This window comes from Podarcis bocagei (assembly GCF_964188305.1).
Source record: "Podarcis bocagei genome assembly, chromosome: 9".
NCBI lineage: Eukaryota > Metazoa > Chordata > Lepidosauria > Squamata > Lacertidae > Podarcis > Podarcis bocagei.
In genome coordinates, this window is record NC_138134.1 from 16,227,452 (window position 1) to 16,244,951 (window position 17,500).

General features: G+C 42.6%; 1 long non-coding RNA gene across 3 annotated transcripts in view; it reads right to left on the bottom strand.

The window, feature by feature from the left end:
- LOC308594653 overlaps positions 1 to 14,413 on the bottom strand; it is a 48,453-nt gene extending 34,040 nt beyond the window's left edge. For all 3 annotated transcript variants that reach the window (XR_014011524.1, XR_014011525.1, XR_014011526.1), the window contains exons 1-3: positions 14,236 to 14,413; positions 5,933 to 6,083; positions 4,881 to 4,991 (exon numbers count right to left, since the gene is read on the bottom strand). This is a non-coding gene — a long non-coding RNA (uncharacterized lncRNA). The remainder of the gene's footprint in view (positions 1 to 4,880; positions 4,992 to 5,932; positions 6,084 to 14,235) is intronic.
- Positions 14,414 to 17,500: the final 3,087 nt, after the last annotated feature.

Genomic DNA, 17,500 nt, shown 5'->3' on the forward strand with positions numbered 1-17,500 from the left:
TCTTAATTGTATTTCAGTTCAACAATTACTTTGATAAAATACATATTTCGTTATGTGCAAATGGCTTTAGATACCTATTAGTTCCATAAATTTCCATTTACTGTAGCATATATTCAACACAAAAAACAGTGACAATTTGTTGTTGACAAAGAACAGCTGGACATATAAAGGGCCCCATTACCTTCAGGAGCTTAGGGCCTCATCAAACCTAAATCTGGCCCTGGAGAGGTCATAAAAACCTAAGAAGAGTTTGCTGGATCAAACCAAAGACCTACCTAGCCCAGCATGATGTCCTCATGGGGAACAAACCCAGAACACAGATTATCATGAGCACCTCACACTCACAATTCCAGCAACTGGTATTCAGAGGCATACTGGTTGTGATATTGGAATCCTCAGGACCTCAACCTTCAATGGATTTTTCTGATCCCCCTTTAAAGCTGTTTAGGCTGGTGGCCTGTGTCCTCATTGATCACACATTTGAGGATACAGATAGGTAGCCGTGTTGGTCTGCCATAGTCAAAATAAAAAAATTCCTTCCAGTAGCACCTTAGCCAATCTCCCATTCCCACCACCCTTCTGAGTAATACCCCTCCCCACCTTCTCACTATATAGAAGGGTCTGGCAACTTCTGTTTCAGTGTATCTGAAGAAGTGTGCATGCACATGAAAGCTTATACCAAGAACTAACTTAGTTGGTCTTTAAGGTGCTACAGGAAGGAATTTTTTTTATTTGGACTATGGCAGACCAACACGGCTACCCATCTGTAATTGTTAAGGTTAGCACTGAGAACTCTGATGCTTATGCTAATGTACAGTAGATGCATTTGCATGCAAACATGTGTGCCAGTCTGAGATTGGGTTTATATCTCATATAAGTAAGGACCTTAGCTGATGCTGGCTGTACAAATATCAATCACTGTGGAAGAGAGACTGACCATCCAACATAAAAATATATGGTTATGATTTTATATCAAGGGTGGAGAACACATGGCCATCTAAATGTAGTTGGACTTGAACTCTCATCAACACCAGCCAGCATGGTGGAATAATGGGAGTTTTAGTCCAGCAAAACCAGAAGGGGTGGGTGGGGGTTCCACAGGTTCCTCACACCAATATATAGTTCTTTTAGTGCACATGATACTTTACAAAATGACGTAGAGAAACAACATAGCCAAAGGTACTTATGATCTACAGTTAAAGGGGGGAAAGAGGAAGATGCTAAGGGTTACAAGGGATGAAAAACTGAATATCTGCCAATGTAGTGATGTGGCTGGGGATGAGACCAATCTGTTAACATTACAAGTACATAAAATGCTATGTTTGAATGCATTGTATTTGGATTGCTGTAAAGAGAAGTTAACCTTAAGCAAGAGGTTTCACTCTGCGTGAAAGCGGAAAGCTGGTGTGTTTCCATTTTAGTGAGTCCTTGATGACACATCACAGGAAACCCAAGCTGCAGCCCTCACAGCAGGAGATGAAACCTGAGAAGTCAGAGGTGCCTAGTAACAGGAGTTGTAGCAGAGGATAACTGCAATGATGTACAAGCTTAGGATCTCTCTCTGAGATCAGAGAGAGGAGATCAACCATCCAACATAAAAATATATGGTTATGATTATATATCAAGAATGGAGAACATATGACCATCCAAATATAGTTTGACTCCAACTCTCAATGCAACTCCCTGTAATGATGAACGAGCTTAGGATCTCTCTCTGGGACCAGAGAGAAGAAAGTTTTCAAAACTGCATAAGGCAGTTAAAGGACTGAACCACACTACTTGTTTGCAATATGTTACTCTGTTATTTTGTTCATGTTATGTAACTAGTATTTAAGACTGTTATGCAGTAAAACTTTGAAATTCATTCTTGGTGGGGAAAGTTCATATATATCTACACAAGGTCCAGATTATTGATTCCACTGAACAGTTCTAACACAATTCGTTTGTTATAGCAGTTGCAACACTTCCCTGTGGAGGAGGCCAGCTACAAATGAAATAAATACATTGATCATTTAGCCTTAGAACTGCTTTACACGTGTAGCAGAATGAGGTAGTGGACTAAACTAGCCAGATTGAAAACAGGGTTCACATATTATTATTTTAAAAGAAAATGTTCCACCATGTAACAATATTCTGACAATTAGAAAGAAGCACATCAGGGGAAAAGTTGTAGTACATCATTTTCCCTTCTGTGGTTGCTTCAACTTGCAGGCAGATTGGATACTTGTTTTTACAGCAGGGATCATTTTAAAATGTGGCAAGACCCCACCTAGTCTGAACAATCACAGTCCATTCTTCCATCTCATTCTACTGCAAGTGTATACTAGTCTCAAATCAGAAAGGCAAGTCATAAATCAATAGGCCCAATAAGGCTGTGGTGCCATGGAAGGCTTCCTGTTCAAATAAGCTCTCCAAAGGCTTAGGCAAAAACAAACAAAAAACAGAATCAGGACCAAATGCCAAAACTTCACAGACAACTGAGGCAACATAATCTTTCATAAACCTGCTGTATTGTTCCCAAAACAGCCAAGCTCCCATAATCAGAATCCATTCATTTGTGAAGAATGGTTCTGAGGCTTTCCATCTGTACTAATGTTTGTTATTGGGCTATTTTGCAGAAATAAAAAAAGACTAAGAAACTAATAATAATCAAGCTCTTTCTTTTCAGTAATGCTTGAAAACAAACGAACCAAGGCAACATGGTGCATACATGTGCTCACAACAATCTATCAATTTTGAAATGTCACATCACTTAGAAAGGAACCAGAGAACAGGGCAACTAACGACAGCTACCACAAAAGTATAATCCTCTAATGGACAATTGGCAAATTTTTCTCGGTGCCTGTACTCTGGAAGCATGCTATTTATTTTCCAAGCAGGTTAGGAGGTGAGAAACATGGTGATTAGAATTCAATATAAAAATACTCTTAAATAAAGTTGGAAGGAGTGCTTGACTCAGGGCTACAGTGAATACTTTCATAGCTTCCAAATAGCTTGGATTGTGCTTCTCGTTAACTTCTTTCCCCCCTTTGTATAATACAATCCCTTGGAACCAAACACCCATCACACTTTTGTTTGTGAGATAACACCAGGGGTGTTCACGTGCTATGTTCAGTGAGTGTACACAGATACAACAACTGTGCACTCTTTCACACAACCCTTTATAGATGTGTAGCTTCTATCTGTGTTCAGAGTAATATAGGCCCAGTTCATGCTGCTCACATTCAAAGCTCTCAACTGACTTAGGCCTTAAGTATCTCAAAGACTCCCTCTTTCCTTACAGACCCCCTCAGGTATTAACATCAGCAGAGGAGGCCCTCTTGGTAGTTTCACCTCCCTCAGAAGATATGTGGTAGTAGCAACCCCGTAACTGTGGATGCTCTCCCTACAAATCTGTACAGTCATACCTGATGTTGCATCCACTTCAGGTTACATCTTTTCAAGTTGCATCCCGTGGCAACCTGGAAGTACCGGAAGGGGTTACTTCCGGGTTTGCCACTTGCGCGTGCACAGGCGCACGCTTCTGTATGCGAACGCTTCGAGTTGCAGACGTGCCTCCATGATTACGTCTGCAACTTGAGGTTCTACTGTATCTGACTTCTTCACTGTACAACCTTTGGTCAATCCTGAAGACACATCACTTTACCTTTGCTTTTGACAACTGAGATATGTGATTTCAGGGGCCCACCTTATTCTTGTGAATGTAATATGTTCTGTTTTTAATTCTAAATTTTAAACAGTTGTGGTTCACCTGGGGACCTTCTGGAGAAGGGCAGGCAATGCATTTAATGATGAGAAGAACAATAATAATATTAATGTGTGAACAAGACAAATGCAGCCCTGTGCATACTCCCTTGAGAGGAAGCACATGGAACACAATGGGAATATTTTTTCACAAGCAGGACTTGAACCCTTTTCTCTCTTGCAACAGCCCTGAATAAAATCACTGACTCGAAAGTGTTATGTTCAGTGAGAAGAAATTTCCAGAGCCAGAACCTTTGGTACAATCCACTCAATAGCCATGGTAGTAGTAGAAGTAAGGTGTGTGTTTTTTTGGGGGGGCACTATTTTTTACCACCACCACAGAGCCTAGGACTTGCTGATCAGAAGGTTGGCGGTTCGAATCCCCGCAACGGGGTGAGGTCCTGTTGCTCGGTCCCAGCTCCTGCCAACCTAGCAGTTCGAAAGCACGTCAAAAGCGCAAGTAGATGAATAAGTACCACTCCGGCAGGAAGGTAAACGGCGTTTCCGTGCGCTGCTCTGGTTTCGCCAGAAGCGGCTTAGTCATGCTGGCCACATGAACCGGAAGCTGTACTCCAGCTCCCTCAGCCAATAAAGCAAGATGAGCGCTGCAACCCCAGAGTCGGCCACGACTGGACCTAACGGTCAGGGGTCCCTTTACCTTTACCTATTTCAATAAAAATATTCATGGAGGCTAAGACTGCAACTGCCATATGGGGTCCAGTGTCCACTCAAATGAAGTACCCGGGAGCAGACTCCGGGGAAAGAAACACTTGACAGCCACAACTTTCTGAATGGGGGGGAATATGCAATGGGGGGGGGGAGAGATAAGGCTGAAATCTTCAGCACATTTGCATAATAAGAATAATTCTTATTAAGCTCATTAGAACTTGCTGTTGAATAAATATGCATAGAGCTGAGCTGTTTATATGTTTCTTAGAGTAAATGGGTTTTGAAGACTCGGTGTTATATATTAAAAAATCTTCCCAAAGTTATGTCCCATATATGAAAGTGCAAAAAGTCGGAACCACATCTACCTATCTGAGGAGGAAGTTGTTGCCTAATTACTATTCCATTTCTACTGTCTTAACAGTCAGTGAGATGTGAGAATGCCAGTGACATGGCAGGCAGAATCTCACCTGCTAAGGAAAGAACCTGTTGAAGATTGCCAGAGGCGGTGTTGACAGAAACTCAGATTGACAATCCACTATAGCAAATATTAATCTGCAATGTAAATGACACACCTGCACCTTAGATAAGAGAAACAAAAGAGGTATAATTGATTTAGCTCATTAATTACATTACTAATTATAGGACATTTTAGTAGAGGTATGAACAATGGCTGATGCCGAATTTGGAGTGTAGAGGGGAGTAGCTATGTCACTAGCACAGATTCCTGAAAAGCATAAAACAAATAGGGTTTTTTTGTGAGGGGGATGTTTTTCTAACCACATCCACAGACATGCTATACACTGTGGTCACTGTAGAAGGTGGAGTGGCAGGCAGATTGTGACATCAGCTGGAAGCTAGAGCAGTGATTGGACCCAGATCAGGCCTGACACCATCATCTGATGGCAGTAGGACTGACTCACAATACAATAGACTCCAGGCCAACTCATCCCTGTTCCCAGCAAGCCCTGTTTTGGAGTTGGCAGGAGGAGATCTGCCCTGGCATCACTCAGCAGGTTCTGGCTGGTGAAAGATTGGCAGTTTCGAGCTCCTTCACCAAAGTTCACTCCCCCCCCTCCCCATAGCCTGGTGAAAAGCAGATATGGATTGCTCTGTAAAATATGTATTGCACCTGAATACCACACTTAAGGCAGCTTTCCTGGATCAGTTTTCATTGCAAACAGTTGGTTTATTTGGTTTTAAATCCCAATACTTTCATAGTAGCTGGGACAGGGAACCATGCCAGTAGCAAAAACCAAGAGATTTCTTGGGATGTTCTCCCAACTCTTTTTGATTTTCACAAACCAAACACAGACACTTAAACCTGCACCACTGGATCATGTAAAAATCAGTTGGTTTTCTTTAAGGTGGGTTTTCTTTTTCTTTTGGTCCCAGGTGCTTTTTGTGTATAGAAAGTTGGAACTTGAATGATGACACTGTCTTCTGCACTGATGTTTCATCTCCTCCTATCCCAGTATATTAACAACTAATTAAATTGTGAAAATATGAAGGTAAATGAGACCTTTCTGGTGTCGGATATCAGTGAAGAAAGACATTGAAATCGAATCTGAAAAGCCCATGGTATTGCAGGCTCACCTCCATGTCATGATAAATCTATCTCTATGCAAGATCAGCCATCCAGTCCTTTATTGGAACACGCACAAGCTCTGTTTCTGGAAGATACAGATAAAATTTCAAGGGCAGACACCACACTAAAAAACAACAGCTTTGCATTGCTACATCCCACTTCATGGCAAATGCTGGAATTTTACCTCTTTACCAGATGCACAACATAGCAGGAGCCATAGCAAAAAACGGATATACCTCTGATGGTGTATGTGTGCAGAACAGTCAGAACACAGCCAGACTAACAGGTCTGATGTTATTTTACAGTGATAAATACAGTATTATTGTTATAAATACATACTGATAAAATAACACTGTAAGCACCTAATGCTTGTTAGGTATGCGAATGCCTTTGCACATCTTGGTCAGATAATTGGAAGGCGCATGCAGGTTTACTTCTTACTGGGTAAAATGCTGCCCATGCATATTTGCTTGCATAAAATGCCTTGAGGTTTTCTTGTATCATAGAGTTTAGGTCCGATTTGGTTCATCAATTATTATTCATTAAACGTGCCTGTCGCTTCTCACCAAGAAAGTCCTAGATTGATTTGCAACCAAAATGAAAAGAACAAAAAAAAAGATTGCATAAGTGTTATTAAAAACAGAGTTAACAGTACAGTCATATCATTTCTGCTGCCAAGTGCCTGGGAAAACAAAGAGAAATTTGCCTGGTGCTGAAATGATGACAAGAATGGCACCAGTGGTAGTGGCACATGTTTGGACTGGTGGAAGAGAGACCAACAGTAGGTGGAACTGGAACCCATGGCAGACATATCTGACATGCTGTAAGGATGAAAGCAGGCAGGGGATGGCTGGTTGAGGGCAGACTGAGGGTGGTGGGAAAGTTCCCCATTTCCTCTTAGGTGTGATGGCCTGGGACTCGGGTTCAGACCTGGAAGCAGAGGAGTCTCAGTCCACACTGGATCCTTTGCCTCAGGCATCATCTAAAACAAGTTTGGAGCTTGATCCTGAAGAGACCCAGTCTGCACAGGTGCCCCTGCAGCAAACACCAGCTGGGCCGAGTCAGGGGCCTGAGCCTGCCCCGGCTCCAGATGCGGGGATTACCTCGTTGCCTCCAGCTAGGCAATCACTTACAGCTGCTCCACTACCAGTTTGGTCATGGGAGGCTGAGGTGGCCCCTGGGAAATGGAAATGGAAATGGAAATGTTTATTCGGCTTTACGCCCATCATAAAGCACAACACAACAAAACAAATCAAATAAAACAGTGGACTCGTACAAGCCACCAGTAATATAACACAATTCACAGCTTACAAGGACAGATATTAGCAATTCAAAAGAAAAATTTAAGATTAAGATATAGGCACTATGCTAAAATCAATATCTAATGTCATTATAGAAAATTCTTATAACTATCAATAATCGGCTAACATTCCATTCCGTCTCTTGTGCGAGAGGACGGCTGTTAGGAATTTAGCAACCTGTAGGTTAATATAAGGATCCACATCTTGAAGAACCCAGGCAAGCTGTAGGTCTACTGGTTTGTCAGCCATAGGCTGAATTATGGAGTTTAGTATACTAGCACGAGCTGAACTGTACATAGGGCAGATAAACATGACATGCTGTAGAGATTCAGATGTTTTCATTTCACAAGCACACATTGAAGGGACTTGGCCCTTAGTGAATCTATGTCTCAGGACATTTGTTGGAAAAAAACATTGAACCTAGCTCTAATGAAGGCATATCGGTGAGACGCGGCCGTAAGCAATGTTAAGTAGGACGGAGCACGGTAGATAGGGATTATGCCGAAATTTAACGGCGAGCAGACTCCCCCCCTGGGTCTAGTAACCCACCAACGTCTCCCAAGTTGCAGAGACTAAGGTCTGAGAGAAGGAGAGACCTGAGTACTCACAGGAGGAGTGCTCGCCTTCGGGCGAAACAGGAAGATGAGTCGCTGGGGACCGCACTTGGACCACACCTGACTGCAGTTCCTGGGTTACCCCTGGGCCCAGCACACCCATTTCCTCTTAGACACCAGCCTCCCTGGCATGATTGGTGCCAGGTAGGCTTCGTAGGGAGAGCATTCAATAAATAGAGGGCTACTACAGAGAAGGTCTCATCTCTCAGCACCACCCTCTGGTGCTCCACTGGAGAAGGAATGCAGAGAAGGGTCTTAGATGAAGATCTCAGGATCTGGGCATGCCCGATTGGGAAAAGATATTTGGAAGGGATGTCTGGATGTTACACTAGTGGCCAAAACTGTGGAAACCTTTTGGGAAAAGGGCATTTCTGAGATTTGATGGTTCATAACACCACTTTGTTTTGGAGGAATATCATAAAATTATGTATCAATGGAAAGATAATTTAATGGAAAATGTAATGCAACAAAGTTTGTTCCATTATCTGTATAGTCAAATAACCAGAAAAGGGAAGCACAACTTGTTTAGGTTGATATGCAGTAGATTTCCTTCATTTGAATGTAGCCGATGAGCATGAGTGTTTAGAGAGCCAATCAGGTGTTATGAGCCATCAAACCTCAAAAATACACTTTTCCCAAAAGTTTTCCATCTTGTCAATACTCAAGCAATAATTGGACAATAGCCATCCAGCCCCCCCAGAAATATCTCCATTGAAAGATCCTCACCATTCCCAATGCACTCTGTGCTACTGTTCAACAGTTTTTCTTCTAATACTGAGCTGAAATCTGCTCCCCCAGCAACTTTCCAAACATTGGTTCTAATCTTTCCCTCTGGAGTAACAGAGAATAAGTCTGTTTCATCTTCTTCATGACAGTCCTTCATGAAAACTGCTCTTATGTCACACCTCGCTCTTCTCTTCTCCAACTAAGCAAACAACATTCCTCCAACCATTCATCACATAACTTGGCTTCTAGATATTTCACTGTTATGGAGACTTCCTCCTGGACTTCCTCAAGTTGTGTGTGTGTGGTTTTTTTTAATATAATGTGGTGTTCACATCTGAACGTAGTCTGGCCTTTGGACAAAAAGGTGGTACATGAATATACTGTAACACAATGCAATACAACATCATATAACCAACCCTTCCCATATGCCAAGTCTGTTCCTTGTATTGGAGTTTACTTGGCCAATTATATGCATGGGACTTCTGCAGTAATGTTGCTTGTCTTACTTGGGAACTGAATTTTGCTAGCATAAATTGAATTGTGAAATTGGACTTGCTTTTGGGAGGCCTGGGTTAAAAATTCCCACATCTGCCTTGGATTCATTTTGTGGCCTTGAGAAAGTTATTTGAACAACTCAGTACTGCATCCCATGAGTCATACCCTACAGAGTCATCAATCTATAAGAAATGATCAACAGATTGTGCCTGAAGGTTTGCAAGCAGTGCAGGAGTCCCCTCACCCCCAGAAAAATATTTGACTTCACAGTCTGGTGATTGGTATGGTTACTCCTCACGATGAAGTCAGTAGAATTTGGTACGTTCTCCTTTTATATTGACTCCTTTAAAAGAACAACTTGAGAACATCTGCAGAAATGAAAAGTTGGAGAAACATTTTTTGAGTTGTTTTATTTTAGTTGTGGTGTTCTTTGTAGCAGGAACAAGGAGGTGCAGCTGACACACGGCTTGTAGGAAGAGCTTTACGACTGAGCTGAAACCAGAAGGAGTTTTGAGCACCAGCAATTTTGGTAAGCCTTAACCACCAGTGCAAAGGGAATATACTTCCAAAATGTTGTAATGGGTAGATGCCCTAAAATGACAATAAAATGCAGTCTGTTTTTAACGAGTTGTTTTTGTGTGTTTTTTAGAATGTTGTTTTTAACTTTTTTTCCAGAAGTTTTAATTATACTGTTTTATATGTGTTCCACCCTGGGCTGCTTTGGAGCAAGGTGCAAGATCTAAATTTAAGAAATAATATAAACAATATAGCCTGGGTACAATTAAATTAAGTTCTATTTAATTGTACTCAGGTTATATTATTTATATTATTTCAACTTTGGTATGTACAATGAAAGTGAAATAGGAGCAGGCAGCAAGTGGGGGGGGGCTCCATTTTAATTTGTCATTAGTCCTAGAAAACACACACAGACATTCTTGTTTGCGTGTTAAGATCCCAAGACCTCCCCCATAATAAAGACACAATTGACACAGAATTTAGTTTAATGTTACTGGCATAATTTTGGCCACAACTTTATTGATTACCGATCATGAGTGGTTTGCTTAGGCCAGCCTTTCTCAACCTGTGGGTCCCCAGATGTTGTTGAACTACAACTCCCATCACCCCTAGCTAGCAAGGCCAGAGCTCAGGGATGATGGGAGTTGGAGTCCAACAACATCTGGGGGCCCACAGGTTGAAAACCGCTGGCTTAGGCATTGGTTCCTGACTAGCTGCACTGGCAGGGCAGCACTGATGACTGGATACTGGCAGAGGTCAGTACAGGTAAACATTGTGGGGGAGCATTGGACCAGGCTCAGACTCAAGCTCACCCCAAATGCTCCCAGGGGCTCTGGCATGGACCTAACCCCTGGAAAGGGATCAGACAAAAGCAAGGCGAGCCCCTGGATTCCTTTAACGGAATACCCTTTCACGCATTGGAGGGGCAGGTGTGACAACCTCCCCTCCCCTCCAATTAGAGCTCTTCCGTATAGTTAAAGCTATGGTTTTCCGAGTAGTGATGTATGGAAGTCAGAGCTGGACCATAAAGAAGGTTGATTGCCGAAGAATTGATGCTTTTGAATTATGGTGCTGGAGGAGACTCTTGAGAGTCCCATGGACTGCAAGAAGATCAAACCGATCCATTCTGAAGGAAATCAGCCCTGAGTGCTCACTGGAAGGACAGATCCTGAAGCCGAGGCTCCAATACTTTGGCCACCACATGAGAAGAGAAGACTCCCTGGAAAAGACCCTGATGTTGGGAAAGAAGGAGAAGGGGACAGCAGAGGACAAGATGGTTGGATAGTGTTCTTGAAGCTACCAGCATGAGTTTGACCAAACTGCGGGAGGCAGTGGAAGACACGAGTGCCTGGTGTGCTCTGGTCCATGGGGTCATGAAGAGTCGGACACGACTAAACGTCTAAACAACAACAACAAAAGAGCTCTTGCTACAAGGATGGCTGAATATTAGAGCACATGATCACAACTGCCATGTGGCAGTGAAGACTGCAAAGAAGGCATACATTGTGGCCTCCATTGAAACTTGACATACAACCCACTGGGATTCTTCAGGGTGGTATTGAAGATTGTTTCCCTTAAAGATGGTGATATTGGAATGAAAGTTCAGCACTGATGGTGCCTATGTTTCAAGACTGGACTCTATTATGACAGGTTTATCAAGTTTTAAAAGGACCAGGCCATAGTCTAAGCCCTGACATATGAGACTAAAATGTAGTCTGCATGTTTATGATGTAAGTCCCATTGAAATATGAACATCTGCTTGAGCCCTGCACATGCTTTGAAGATCAGGAGAAAATGCACAAATTGCAATGAGATATAGTCTAGAAAATATAGCCTCGTGAAGACTCCACCCCACTGGAAGCTTCAACAGTAGGTAATATACCATAATCCTCAAGAGACAGAAGTTGACAGGCTGAAACCCTATGCACAGTTGGTGGAGAGCGTAAGTTTGACTGAATATAGCCGGACTTACTTGGTCCTGCAAAGGATTGCACTAAATATCCATCAACCGTTTCCCCTTTTAACTGATCAACTCCCCAGATAAAGAGTGAGTACAATGGAGCAATTAACAAAAGGCCTCCATTCATTTGTTTTTGGCAATGTCACAATAAAACCTCTGGGGTGTCTAAAATATTAAAAACTCTGGAACAGGGCACGTCACTGTTGCATTATTTTCTGTGAAAGAATGAATTGGTTTTATTCCTCCCCTCCCCCCCCACCTTGTTATCTCAGCTGGAATATATGCACTTGACATATGGACATTTTGGATGCAAAAATAAAGAAGCAGTAAAGCTTCAATCACATGGTAATTTTGGAAGTAGCCCAGGAGCTAAAGTGCCTTCCTAATAAGGCAAAATCGCTTTGGTTGCCCAAGCATAAATTTGCCTTGTCTATCCAAGTTTCAATAAACATTTGGCATAATTTTCTGACATGGAAAGAAAGGCTGGTTAATGGAGTTCTTGCCTTCCCCTCCTGCTCCCCCAGGGGGAAGCCAGCTGAAGTGGCCAACTACTAACAATGAATAGGTTGGTAGGGAAGAAGTAGTAAAGGCATATCGCCTTTATTATATTTGAAAGCCAAAATTATTAATTGAGGAAACACACAAAGCGTCTGCAGCTGCATGTAGCTCAAAAAGGTTTTTCGCACAGTGGGACTTTTTTAGTTTAAGGAAGATTTGCAGGATAGGTATGGAAAACAAAACAGAAGCACAGCTTCCCCTATGACTTAGGGTACAGTTGATGCAATACAGGTTGGAAGAAGAAGAAAATCCAGGAGAGGAAAAGCTGAGAAGCCATGAGGGGAATTGAACAGCAGAATTGTGGTGAGTAAAACATCGGGGGGGACAACAACTGCTAAGAGTAAAGTTGTAAGGGGGGGGGATGAGAGTGGAAGGCAAAAGTTTGAAGGGAAAAGACAAGAAAGTATTCATTTCTTTCATACATATATTTTGTTCTATGGAAGGTAATTTGAACAGCAGGAAGAATTGAGACAATAGATGGTTACAGTGGGAAACAGCATGGGCTTTCATGGACCACAGTTGATTTATGCATCTTTCAGGCCAATCACACAACCAGTACTAGTTTGGGGCTCTGTCCCACCCGCATTGCTGGCAGTTGCTTTCTTCGTCATCATGGGTAGAAGTCAAAAGTTCATGTCTGGCTAATGGGAAAGGACTAGTTCAGTGGTATAGCATATGCTTTGCATGCAGAACGTCCCAGGTACGCTCACAAACAATTCCAGGTAGGCCTAAAAGAGATCCAGCTATTGACAGTTGCTATAGGTGTTACTAGGGTCTCACAAGGTAGAGAACATAAAAAAAATGAAAAAATGTCCAGTAGCACCTTAGAGACCAACTAAGTTTCTTCTGGGCATAACCTTTTGTGTCCATGCACACTCCTTCAGATACACGCATGCATGTACACGAAAGCTTATACCCAGAACAAACTTAGTTGGTCTCTAAGGTGCTACTGGACAGTTGTTTTTTTTTTTTATTTCGACTGCATCAGACTAACACAGCTATCTACCTGAAGGTAGAGAACAGCTTCCTATGTTCCTGTGGTCATCTCTGAAACCACACTATGTGGTTGCTGTAACATCAGAGCTTGATGTCGGTGTGACTTGGCCAAATCATATCCTCCAAGTGTCCCAATTTTCCAGGGACGGTTCCAGAATTATGAAAGCCATCCAGCTTCTGATTTGATCTTGGAATGACTCTATTTCACCTGCCAGAACTGTCAGTAGGGAAGAAGTAGTAAAGGCATATCCCCTTTATTATATTTGAAAGCCAAAATTGATCCAGTGCTTGTCCTGAGCGATGGCGGTGGCAGCAGTGTCAACTTTGAAGGAGCATCCTGTTGACTCTTCATGGCCACCACTGCTGGCCTCCCTTCTTGGGCAGCTTGTGGTGGCTGCTGGAGAGCGGGTGAGAAAGAGGAGAGGCTACCGCCCTGAAGCACAATCCTGCATGACATGTCAGCTCTGAGGGGCAGGCAGAGGGCAGGGCCACCCAGCCTGGGAAGAAAGATGAAACAGAGCAGAGAGCAAGGTCTTGATTTTTTATATACAGTGGATGCTCAGGTTGCGAACATGATCCAAGCGGGAAGCACATTCTCAACCTGCAGGACCGCGTGTGCACACACGCAGGTCGTGCTTCTGCGCTTCTGTGCATGCGCACGCACTGAAACCCAGAAGTAACCAGTTCTGGTATTTCTGGGTTAGGCGCGGTGCGCAACCTGAAATTGTGCAACCCAAAGCGTCTGTAACCCGAGGTATGACTGTATTTAAAAAATGCTTTGTGTGTCTGTGTCTAATCTTGCCCCTTTCTAAATTTATTTGTTGGTGTGTGTTTTTCTTTTTGTCAAATTACCAAAGGATAAAATAAAATAAAATCAGGATTAAGGGGTTTTCTCAGGATGGTGGAACAGCAGCCTGAAGGGGGAGAAGGGAGAGTGACTCCACCTGCCGCTGATCAGCCTTCAAGGACACAGAGGAAAAGGTGCTGATGAGAACCAGCTGGCTTCAGCCTTCTTAAGCAGAGCTTCCAGCAGCAGTCAATGGTAACAATGCTTTTAGTTCCGAGTCTTACCTTACTGCTTCCTGCACATCTTGACCCTTGACCCCCATGATCATCAGATTCCCTGACTCCTGAACCATCTGAAGACATGGATTGTGGTTTGCCTGCCCCTAGGACTGGACCTGGCTTTGGATGCTGACTCTGCCTCCAGGTAAGTACACCTCAGAGACTCTTCTGGTTGGCTGGCTTCCCACTCCACTGAGCTCTGCACATGGTTGCTCAGCAATGAGATTATGACAGAGGGTGGGTGTGCTGTGTCCCATTGGTGTGATAGAAATGCTCTGCTGTGGGTGGGGAATGGGGGTCAAGGAGTGTCATTTATGCAGACAAGGATTAAATGTAAGGTATTGGTTGTGTTTAGGATAGATTTATGAAAGATTTAGAAAACCTATTGACTAGAATATTTGTGTGAGATTGTATCTGTTATTCCATATTTTCCCCATACAATCTTGCTTAAAATGTATATAGGAAGTGCAGTGTAAGCAATGGAAGTTAACCAATGACATTTTATTATTTTCATATTGAGATTTATAGAATAAACTTGTAAGAAATTCTTCCAACTTTTCTTCTTCTTTTTCTCTTTTTTCCCCTTTTTTTCTCTTCTGTTCCTTTTTTCATATATATGTCCTTATTTGAAATATACATGTATGTATGTATTTGCAATATTTTGCTTATATTTTATAACAATTATGTTAAATAAATTAAAATCTAAAAAAAAGGAGTGTCAGTTGGCAGGCTGGAATGAGAAATGTTGCTATTTTCATCTGTGGAATGTTGAAGGGAATTAATCACATAGTACAGCCCCCCATCATTTTATTCCAACATTGACTTTTTCTTGTAGTGTGGATTGAATGTGTATGTATTTAGCTGAACTTCCTAACTTTCCTGGACTAGGGATTAGTGAGATCAGAACAAATTTAGGGGAACGTGGGGGACAGGCAGGGGAAGTTCCACTGAGCAACCAAAGAAATCCTTGCAGTTGTAGAAATACTTTGGTGGATGCTGCCCATAAAGAACAAAATGGTTATCTGGATCAGTTCCACACTGCTAATACGCTCACGATGCTGAGAGCAGATAACTGAAAATTCAGTCCTTAGCTGTATCTGAAGGAATCTAGGTTGCTATATGCAAATGAATTTGCATATGCTTTAACGTTTCTTTATGGCTGTGCTGCATTTGGATCTCTGCTATAATTCATAGGCTTTTCTGCTTCTGATGTTTCTTACACTCTGACCTTGGTGGCTCCTGTCAGATTTGGTTCCTTGTCTAGCTCTTGTCTTCCTGGTTTGCCTTTACTTGCAATGGCATGTTGCGATGTGTGGTAGCTTTGAATGTTTGCTGTGAGCTGAAGGGGCCTGGCGTTGAGCAGTTGCAAAGGGAGCAGGATGTCAACCCCCTGCCATGGCTGTCAACATTGCTTGGCTTCAGCACCATCATACCCCATTTTTATCTCATCATCTACACATTGGTTTCCCTTTGACCCTCACTGCCCATCTCGCATGGTAAAAAAAGATCAGCTGTTGAACTGGACATTGAACATGCTTCTATTTTGTATCTAAGCGCGGACTCTGACATCTTAAGTTCACATCACCTAAGCGCCCACTTCTTGCCCATAGAATGAAAATAGGCAAGGCTAAGGAGGCACTGGTTTTTAAAGAGAGCAACATTCGGTGGTACCCAGTACGTGGGCTCCGAGTACATTTCTGAGCACAATTCAAAGTGTTGGTGTTGACCTTTAAAGCCCTAAACGGCCTTGGCCTAGTATACCTGAAGGAGCGTCTCCACCCCCCATCGTTCTGCCCAGACGCTGAGGTCCAGCGCTGAGGGCCTTCTGGCGGTTCCCTCATTGCGAGAAGCAAAGCTACAGGGAACCAGGCAGAGGGCCTTCTCGGTAGTGGCACCCGCCCTATGGAACGCCTCCCATCAGATGTCAAAGTGATAAACAACTACCTGACATTCAGAAGACATCTTAAGGCAGCCCTGTTCAGGGAAGTTTTTAATGTGTGACATTTTAGTGTATTTTTGGTCTCTATGGAAGCCGCCCAGAGTGGCTGGGGAAACCCAGCCAGATGGGCGGGGTAAAATAATAAATTATTATTATTATATTATTATTATACCCAGGGGGGCTTCTATAAAGTTCTGCTTTTCCCAGCCTGCCTGGATCATCTATACTGGGTGGCAGGCATTATCAAGACCTTGGCATACTAGAGGTCATGGCTGATGAACTGAGCGTGGTGGGCTAGAAACTGAATAGAAAAGAAACCCCTACAAAACTGAGACTGCCTGAGCAGCAGCAATAGATGCTGGCAAGGTGGTGCAGGTGAAGTTGTGTCGCTGAACTGGCTTTCCAACCATGTGCTTGCTGGTCAATGTGAGGGAGGTACAAGGCAGCAGTGAGCTCAGTGCAGTGCAGGAGCAGCAACAGAGCCAATCAGATGCTCCCTCCATGGCTCTTTCCCACAGGCAGTGATGTGAAGCATTGGAAAGCAGATCAGCAGTGCAGCGCCCTCTGCACCGCACCACTGGCAGGCAGCAAAAAGGAAGACTAGGTGCTAGAAACATAGCTTATTGTAGCATAGATGTGTTTCACCTTTCTTCTTTTGAGGCCACTGCAAATGTACAACTAGGTGAGGAACGATAAATGTGGAGCAGATTATATCAACAATAAAAATTACCAGGTTTATTTTGTAAAGTTTACTACGCTAACACACACACACACACACACACACACACACACACGTCTAACAAACAGAATTCAAAACAGATTCCTGAAAAAAAGAGACAACAGTTCATCTACATACCTCAAAAGCATATTCTTTCAAACTGGAAATAGGAATGAAAGTAAGATTCAAAATATAACCTGAAGACCTCTATAAAAATAAATGCATAAATATTACAATAACGAAGCTGCAAGCAAACATAAGAAGGTGGAATAACCATTTATAGAAACTCTTCTCCCATTTGAGGTATTCTCATAAATTGGCCAGTTCTAAAGCTGTTGGATACTATCTAACTTAGTTATTGAATAGACCTAAAGTATTTTGATTTCAATAGGCCTGAGTAGTTCTGAGTCTGGTTTAGTTGGCTATCATCCCATTATCTGTTCCAAGACATTTGCAACTTAGATGGTTTTTTTCAGATTTCTGTAGAAGTGGAGAGAACAAAGTAGCCAACATCTTAGGTTTGCTCCTGAATACATGAATTTGCATACACACATACACTTTTGCATATCTCATAACAACTGTAGCATTGTTATCAGTGCAAGCAAAGATTATTT